At 34.3% G+C, this 10,244-nt stretch overlaps 1 long non-coding RNA gene across 1 annotated transcript; it reads right to left on the minus strand.

The window, feature by feature from the left end:
* Positions 1–306: 306 nt before the first annotated feature.
* LOC105669922 (uncharacterized) lies at positions 307–3,012 on the minus strand. Its single transcript, XR_001100345.2, has 2 exons — positions 2,004–3,012; positions 307–1,665 (listed from the first exon to the last, which is right to left on the minus strand). It is a non-coding gene; the product is annotated as an uncharacterized lncRNA (long non-coding RNA).
* Positions 3,013–10,244: the final 7,232 nt, after the last annotated feature.

Raw genomic sequence — 10,244 nt, forward strand, 5'->3', positions numbered from 1 at the left:
AGATCGTTAATTTTCCGCTCGAAGCAGACTGCACATGCTAAAAAATGACAACAACGTTGTTATACTCAGATTTAATTCGAGTCGATCGAAGCGGTCTCGAAACAACACATTGCCGTCTCGCCGAGCACTTAAGCGCTTCTGAATGCGTTTGGCCGTTCGATCGTTCAAATCATCGATCATGCTTAATTGTATCCATCGTCCGCATCGCCGATATCACCCTGTCATACGCTTATACATTATGCACGTCTGTCGAACAAAATCCAAAAGACGTAGTAGAGGAAAGGAGAAAGAGAGAGAACATTCAGAAAATATCAAACAGTCATTTATCGATACAGCGGCTGCTCCAATTTAGAGAAGCAAAATTAATCGGCGCGTTGCGAAAGAAATACAACGAAAAAATCTTATTGAAGATGACGTCAGGATTGCGTTCTGATTTATACGAGTTTCAAGATCGCAACTCGTAATAATTCGCGTGGAGAGCTCATTATCGAACGGTGATTTTTTTCCTCACGTTGCCTGATATCTCAGCAGGATTGGCGTGATTACATAAACAGATTTATTTTTCTTCGTTTCTAAGAAAGAGAAATTAACTCGGTGAGTTTCTAATTACGTATTAAAACTGATATAATTTTGATAAGATTAATTTTTAATTAATTTTAATTTATTGCCAGCAAGCATTTATTTAAAAAAATCGATTTTATTTTCTTTTAATATCATGTGAAATATAATTGCTTCTATAAAAGAAATAAATTGTTCTGTTATTAAAAAAATTTTAATGTTAAATTTTCAATTTGTTTGTATTACGAAAATATATAATTGGCATGACATACAATAAAGTTCATCGAAATTGTTTCGAAACTTTCAATCTCTGGTTTTAATGAGCAAGGAAAGTTATACACTGCATGCAGAATGATACAAAAGATCGGATACGCACAGAATCAGAGCGGAAACAGCAGTGAAAATCTTGCGCCACCGAACGAAAGTGTGCGCCTCGAAGACAATTCTATCGTTTCGTCAATGTTCTCGCTCGGTGCTCGTGACACGGATAGCCCGAAAAATTGGGAAATATTTAACTCCAGTATTTCGGAACGTGCAATTCTGTTTATATGCAACCACTGAGCAATATATTTTCAACATATTATATAACTATTTTGCATCAAAATTAATATATAAAATTCTAGTTTTTATAATTAAACCAGTCATTGTTTTAGATCTAATTAAAAATCTAATTAACAGTCTACGGCACGTGACATTTAAAGAGTCGAGAAACGGTATATCTATATACGTTTAAATTTGCATTAGCACAACGAGATAAAGCACTCGCATTTCCTCAATTAATTTATCGAGATCTGGAACGTGACGGTTAATGGTGTACAGGTGATAAAAATGGTTTCCCGTAAGGTAAAGTTGTATTCAGCCAGTCGGAAGGAAAAGTAGCCGTTTCCCACGACGAAGGGTCGATTACATCGAACCCGCTTGAGCTTTAAAGCAACTCTCGTTCTCGCTCCGTACATGTGTGTTTACCCACAGTCACCCATGTACATATGTGCATAGTCTCACCAAAGCGCGCGAGTAAACTTAAGGTTCATTCATAATAAAAAATCTTTCCTTTAATCGCTTCTCTAATTTTCTTACAGGCGTTCCTAGGCATTATATTTTTACCACCTATAAAAATATAGAAAGGTAAATATAAACTTATTTCTGCAAAAAAACACACATTTCACTTTCATCATCGTTAAAACCAAATAAAAATGACATAAAATGTAATATTTTATGACCAATTTTCTAAGAAGAAAATGCGCGAGAAAAGAATACAATTAAGATCTAATATAAATACAACATAGTTTTGCATTGCGCTTTTAAAATTTAAAATAAAATAATAAATTAAAAATAATTATTTTTCTTTGCCAAAAGAAAACCAGCTCGTCTTTTATTTTACTTAAGTGTTCTTTATTTAATTTTATAAATTTTTTTGCTTTCAAGACTTAATCCTTGTAACTCACTTCATTATTCTTGAATTTGTCAGTGCAAATTCCGCTTAAGGAACGAGCCGAGCAATCTACTCAGGGAAAGTGCTGTCCTACTTGCGCGCCCACCACTGTTGTACAGACGGACGATCGCCGCTACACTGGCGCGCTTACTATCGTCGCATTATAGTGCACTACCATTGCTAGTATGAGTAGCACTACTGCGAACTGCGACTGGTAGTTGCAACGTCACGAACGAACGCACCTATGCGAAGCATTTGTTCGGGACGCCTTTATGCAATCGAGCGTGTAACGCGGCGCGAGCGTGTCGCAAGATTTCATGAATGAATTCGCGCGGCTCATGTATCGGCACGTCCTCGAGAAACCGATCGACAACGGCAAGAAAGAATCGTACCTTTGCCTTCACAATACGTCGTCGTGAAGGCAATGTAACGGGAGTTAGGGAATACGTGTGGCAGATGTATCAATGAATGATTAGTGGATAAATTAATGGTTATAAATAATTACTAGCTTTATGCTGATTATCACAATCGTGTAAAATAATGTAATTATCTTCCCAAACTATATTGATTTTTTAATTATTTTTCAATTTTTGATAATTTTTCATAATATATTATAATATTTTATATTAAACTTTATCTAAATGTCTTACATATAATTACTAATATTTGAACAATATAGAATTTTACTTGAATTATAATAAAATTAAATATTGAAATCTCTTTCCTCAAAACTTCTAGTTAAAATGATTGCTACGTGTACACAAAAAAGGCATACAAAAACACTTTAAAATTCTTTTCGCGATTTTGTTACATCCAGCTTTTGTATCACTCAAAAAAATATTTTGCTGATGTAGTTAGATTTCTAGATATCGCAACAAGAATGTATCGCTATTTTTCGTATCTGTGAAAACATTGTTTGTCACATATAGAATTTATAGCAGTAATGTTCTAGCAATAGCTTCTGAAAAATTTAGGTACCATTGCTAAATGTTATTCATTGCATGATCTAACACGTGATTGATCTTATATAGATAGGCGCTTTAGAGAAACTTTCTTTTTAAAGTTCACAAACAATACAGATATATATTCTGTTTCCGTCATCTAAACTGATTAAGTAATTACATATGCAATATCACAACAGTTGCTAATCATTTATCTGTTTTAGTTAATTTTTTACACCTAGAAAATTTTAGCTATTATTGCAAGATCATTTTTTTGAGTGATTGGAACAACACGCGCTTCGCGCGGATTATCGCTACTCTAATCGCGGGTCACTATGAATCATGTAATCTGGTGTACGTTCCACGGTGCAAAATATTTTATGAATTAATGTATGAGTAGGTTCACAAGGTGTAATAAATGCGCATACGGTCTCCTTGGGGTCTCTGCTTGTGCTCTGCTTAAACTTAATTTTAAACTATAGAACTTGCGAAACCGTGTGGAGAGACACGAGTCGTCGTTTTCCCGGGAGTGCGACAACCGGTTTTTCGTCTTATTCCGAGAGAATCTGCGCCTACGCGGAACAGAACAAAACGAGTTTTCGGCGGCGGAAAACCACAGAAGGAGAAATCCCCAACGTTAATGAGTCAAATACTGACGAATCAAATTATTTGTTGGCTCTTAATTAAAACGACATATTGACGTTTTAACATTCAAATGCAATTCTGAAGATAAATATGTAATTAAATACTTATTCTTTATATGGCGCTGTTTTAATATAAATTCCAGAATGCCATAAAAAATATCATGATTTAGAAAAAGATAAAAACGCACAATATCTTTTAAAATGCTATTTTCCTCATATTATTTCCTTATATTATCTACCCCAAATGGCTTAAGATATGTAACTTTGGTAATAAACATAAAATATTCTGATTTCATTCTCTAAGAACGTTGAATGACTCATCAAGCATATTTAGCATTAAATATGCGGTAAAAATATGAATATCAATACTAATTGCCTTCCAAAGCAATGCTTGACCGATTGGCATTTCTGTCATTTCATGGAAAAACTCGTCATTGCATTTTCCCACCATGTTAATGTAATAAATGCGTAAAAGTTTAATACCCAATAAATATTGATAACTAAAATAATCAATATCGATCCGGAACTAATTATAAGGCTTTCGAAACATCTTTTAATTAAATAAACTACTGAAAAATAGGATAGGATTAGAGATATGATGCGATGAAAACTTCTCATTTATAGTGTTACATGACGGGTTTTACACGATATAGCGCAATTGCACGTAAACAAAAACCCGTTGAAGGAGTTAATGACTCGTTTGTACTTATAAATATTCAATCCTTAATGTATATCATTAGCGGTTAATGGCGCAGATATCACGATACGTATCAAATGCATAAAACGCTAATAAAGCCTTAATACGCTCCTCTTTTTTTCGCTCGTCACAAAGTTATTGCATATCACCGCGGCATCGCAGCCGTTTTGCGGCGCGGCATGCGTAATTACTCGAAATGCGGGACGAAATCGACGTCAGTAATTAAGCAGCTCCTTTCTCCGCGCTGCAGATGGATTAACTGTATACGAAAAGCCCGCAATAATTATAGAGTGCGACCGGTGAAACGTTAAGTTTCGCGTGTGAAACGTCGAATCGCACGACTTCTGGCTACATCTTCCTCATGACACTTTCTTCATCGTCGTCCGCTTATGCAACCGCGTCAGTTTTCGTCCGCGTAGATTCAACGGGGATGAGTTATTATTCTTGCAATCGAGGCAAGTAGCACATCTTTTAACTACACGAAGAATTGAATGTGCCAATTATACAAAACAGATACCTAAAATATTATGCAATAATGTAAAGAGAGATTGATATACACCGTTTCATATGTCAAATATTGGAACACCTTCAATTCCGGGAGATTCAAATCATTAAAAATTAAAGAATTTTTAATAAAAAAACTGAATAATTTTAGAAAAATCTACACGAAAAATTAAAAAAAGATTTATTTTAAATATGCAAAGTTCTTTAATAAGCTAAAACGAGTAAAATAAGATTTTTTAATATAAGTAGTACAAATCAATTAAGAATCTTTATCCCGTACAAAGTTAATTTTATTTCGGAATTTTGCAATTAACCGCTTCATTCGTATCGCTCAGCGGGGATGACATTTTTCACATGAAACGAAATAGATCTCCGAACTAATTAGTGAAAAGCTCGCGTGTGTCGCAAGGATAAATATAAATCCTGCGAGGCACATTGCAACCACCACCAGGACGGTAGCAGGCAACGCCCTTAAAAAGCGGAGCGAAAACGATCGCAATGGCGATGGCGCAGCGAGAGGGGTCCTTCTCGAAGTGAAAAAGGACGTGGCGGCGGGTGGGATGCGGGTCGAGGCAGGAGGGAAGCGTAAAAATGGACGAAAAAGAAGGGGGATACTCTCTTGGCTTCAAATCAAGGACCAGACGAACCGGTCTACACCGTCCACGAGTTGCGTCTCATTTTTTTCGACTCCTTTTTCCCCCGGGCGTATCCTTCCTTTTTCTCTCTTCCCTCTCATCTTCCCCCTTCTCCCAACCCCTCGACCGCCCCTTGCTATAGTTGCTTCTTAACCCCTCTTTTCATCTCGGATCCTTGCAGGTGTCCGAGACAAGAGCTGCCCAAAAGTCGCGGCTTTGGCGGGTCCAGATTCAAGACCCCCGTGTTGTTATCCTTCTTCTTGGGAAGAAAAGAATGGAAAAAGGATTGACGAATCGGCCAATCTTGCGAATGATTCGCCAGAATTCATTCAATTGGCGTAATATAATTTGATAAATAAAAAAAATGTAAAAATCTCTTTCTTCTCGAATATCTGTTGAAATTATTGGCATTGATGTTTACAGTATCTCTGTATTTGTAGGAAGTGCCTTGGTATAAAGAAGAAATGTACGTATGCATCAAATAAAAAAGCTATACAAAATTATTAACCAATATAATATTTTTTTTTTTCATAAATGATATCAACCTTCTTTTTGCGAAACACAAAACACAAGATACAACCTGCAAAAATATTATTACTAACTTTACACGCATCACATTCTATGGATGCAATTACAATAGAGCCCGGTTGTTGTGTTCTCTGAAACACGGGAGCCTCTCAGAAAACCTAATTTTCTTTAATAACCTCCTGTCACACGTATCCTGTTTCGGTCAAATATTCGCTGCACGCCCACTTAAAACGACAATTTCCCGATCGTGAGAGTCTTATATGGAGCTCTCCTTATTTCGCCTTATTTCTTTTGCGAATTGTAACGTGCGCTCAGGTGATCGAACTCCGTCAAGGGTCGTGCGAGGATCTTCAAGGAGAGAAGGAAGAGAGGAACGCCTCTCTCGTGAGCGCTTTTTGCTCCGCGAAAGACCGCCTCTCGCGCAAACTTTTTTATCCCCCTCTTATGACTCAGTAATTTAAATTTTCGGAGCATCTCGAGAGAGGAAGAAAGAGACTCGCGGCAAATGAGACGGGTGCGTATCTTTTTCTTCATCGTGCGACGTACGCTCTCCAGAATTGCGTTCGTTCTTCGCGATCGCGAGCCAGGATCTGCTTCGGAAACGTTCGCTCGGAGGAAATCGTACGACGTTCGAAAGAGTACGAGAGGAATACCTAAGGAGACGCATTGTTGCACGGCGCCTCGATTCGAATGCAAAGCCGCAGCATAAAAGGCGAAGCGAATCGACGACAGTCTTCTTTTTTTCTCTCCACGCATGATTTTATTCTATTCGCAATCGACGCACAGGATGCAGGCTATTTCAGACGGTTTTAACTTTAATGACAGATACTTCGAACTACCTGAAGTTTTTCTTCCTTCTGCTGAAAGAAGACTAAAATATTTAGCTGGATGGTTTTTCAATCCATAAATAAAATTCAAAATGTTTTTTACTATACGATTGAATAATAAAATCTTGCGTGTAAATTCCAATAGTATTTATTTCCATTTGTGTTAAACTCGTTAAAACGCTTGATGCACACGACTGATCGCGCATAACCTTTGACAATCGGTCGTGTCGTACAGCTGTTTATTATCAACAACGCGGAAGCGGCTTCCGGTCGCTTCGCAACGCTTCCTTCCGGCGCGGATTATTATTCGCGCCCCGTCGACGGTAAAATCGCGCGAGACAGCAGGCGAAGTTTTTAAGCAAGAAAAGGCGGAAAGACAAACTGCAGACGCGACGTTCCTTCATCAGCGTTCGCGATCATGTATGCGGCGTCCGTTGCATTGTAATGCAGTTCGCTGATACATGCCGATCGCCCGGCGATGGCGTAACGGTGCGCATGCAAACATTTATTGTTGAAAGGAAGAACACACGACAACACATCGAAAACGAGCAGTTGCCCGTGAGAGGTACAAGGTCTCTAGAATAAAGCAACCTTGAAATTACGAGGAAGACGAAAGTGATCGTTCGTGATACGCGTTTTGCTTTGGTGTGCTGAATTAATTAATCCGCCTTTCGTAAACAGCTGGCTAAATAACATCCTTTTTTTTTTACAAGACTGCTACTTGATCAGGCTGCTGAATAAATAGTTGCCTATTTCCATCAATTATTCGCGTTAATAACAAGTAGATCTGTCATAATATAGATTGTAATTATACGTTATTACAGTTAGTACATATCAGCGCGATGCAATTCTTTTTCATCACTGCAATTATATTGACGACAAATTATCTGCGATATAACGCATTTGACATGTACATAAGCATATTAACTTGAAATAATACGGACTTTTCGCAGAAATAATTTTATTTCTTTTCTCTATTTCTATTATTGAATAATTTGCTACAACCGATATTTGTTAGACCAAAGCAATTTATATTTTTTTAATTTTTACAGAACAAAATGCAAGCTTATTTATCATGTTGATACGTAAAATAGATGGTACTCATTTCTTTACACATCGCGTGTAATGTTATACCTTACAAAAAAGTTGTTGTGTATTTTACCTAACAAAAAAGTTGTTGTATATTTGAAAATCAACAAATTACCTTTTTAAAAAAAGGTAAAGAAAAGGCGCCAAGTGCACGCAAATCTTCCAAAAAAAAGTTGTTGTATATATAAACCTTTCAAAAAAAGCTGTCGTATATATTATATATTAACCTTCCAAAAAATTTATCTTCCACAAAAAAATGTATATATATTAACAAATAACAAACCTTTCAAAAAAAGTTGTTGTATATATAACCAAATAAAAATTTGCTATATATTCTGCCTATAAAAGAGGTGATATCAGAAAATGACGCCAAGTTTAAATAAAAAACCTTTCAAAAAAAGTTGTATGTATATATTTAAAAAAAAGTTGTATATACCAAATAAAAATTCGCTATATATTCTGTCTATAAAAGAGGTGATATCAGAAAATGACGCCAAGTTTAAATAAAAAACCTTTTAAAAAAACTTGTATGTATATATATTACGAAAAAGGATTATATTTATTATATTTAATTATATTTATTATATTTATTTATTAAAAAATTTTTCAAATTTAATCAAAATAAAAAAATATTACAAAATTTCGCAAAAAACTTGGCGCTGCTGTACTAAACTATTAACTTACATAAGATTTGCATCGCAATACTTTAACATGCTCCTAATCATTCCAACATACTTTAATCTATAGTATATGTGACGTAATACTATAGTTTAGTTTGGAGTATTAGAACGAGTAGGAGCATGTTAGAGCAAGCGATGCAAACAAATTTCGGCTCAAACAGACTAGAGCGACGAAGCGGCAAGTGGCGATGCTATAGCTAATCAACTTACAATTTTACCGTAAGAACAAGAGTTTAATTGGCTATCGCGTCGCCGTTTGCCGCTCTGGTCAGTTTGAGTCATTATAACACTTAATCATGTAAATTGTAAAATTATTGCTCATTTTCATTCTCTATAATATTTTAAGATGTATTTAACATGTAGTTCAGTACAGCAGCGCCAAGTTTTTTGCGAAATTTTGTAATATTTTTTTATTTTGATTAAATTTGAAAAATTTTTTAATAAATAAATATAATAAATATAATTAAATATAATAAATATAATCCTTTTTCGTAATATATATACATACAAGTTTTTTTAAAAAGGTTTTTTATTTAAACTTGGCGTCATTTTCTGATATCACCTCTTTTATAGACAGAATATATAGCGAATTTTTATTTGGTATATACAACTTTTTTAAATATATACATACAACTTTTTTTGAAAGGTTTTTTATTTAAACTTGGCGTCATTTTCTGATATCACCTCTTTTATAGGCAGAATATATAGCAAATTTTTATTTGGTTATATATACAACAACTTTTTTTGAAAGGTTTGTTATTTGTTAATATATATACATTTTTTTGTGGAAGATAAATTTTTTGGAAGGTTAATATATAATATATACGACAGCTTTTTTTGAAAGGTTTATATATACAACAACTTTTTTTGGAAGATTTGCGTGCACTTGGCGCCTTTTCTTTACCTTTTTTTAAAAAGGTAATTTGTTGATTTTCAAATATACAACAACTTTTTTGTTAGGTAAAATACACAACAACTTTTTTGTAAGGTTTGCGTGTTTATATATACAACAACTTTTTTGGAAGGTTTGCGTGTATATTTAGATGTACCTTAAAGTTCATGTTCTCTATTTGTAATATTATAGTTTATTTTTGTGCACGAGTATAATGTAAATGAAAAAACTATCTTCCAATGTTTTCACCAAACGAATTAATTTCGGTATAAAATTAATTTTATAAAATGACTTGCTATAATGCACTTACTTTCTCACCACGCGTGGTATTGTTATTCGACGAAGTTTTGCCGGCTGTAGAATTAAATGTCTCCATTTTTCGTGTGTGTTAGAATGCAAAGCTTTTAATACGAGTTTGAATAGTATTCATAAAACTTAATGAAAATTTATTTAGATAAAAAAACAATGTTTGTACTTTATAAAATGTAAACTCAATGTAGATAGTAAATAAAAGATGTTTTAATAAATAAATATTATATTGAGATGCATTAATTGGAAATTTTTTTTATTAAAAAAGTTAAATTAATGTTAATGATATTGTAATTGTTCGTATAGTAAAAATTTATTTAGTGTTTTATATGAAATAAGAGAAATAGATTGTTTTAAAATTCCAAAAATCTTTAACTCATTTTTGTATAGTTATTACATTTTTAAATGCCAATAACAAATGCTTAAATTTTCTTTCTATAAAATTTTAATAATTTTCTGCCTGCATTAGTCTGTATTCCAGCGTTACCAATTCTTGGCTTGGGTTACC

This window comes from Linepithema humile, chromosome 1 (assembly GCF_040581485.1).
Source record: "Linepithema humile isolate Giens D197 chromosome 1, Lhum_UNIL_v1.0, whole genome shotgun sequence".
Lineage (NCBI taxonomy): Eukaryota > Metazoa > Arthropoda > Insecta > Hymenoptera > Formicidae > Linepithema > Linepithema humile.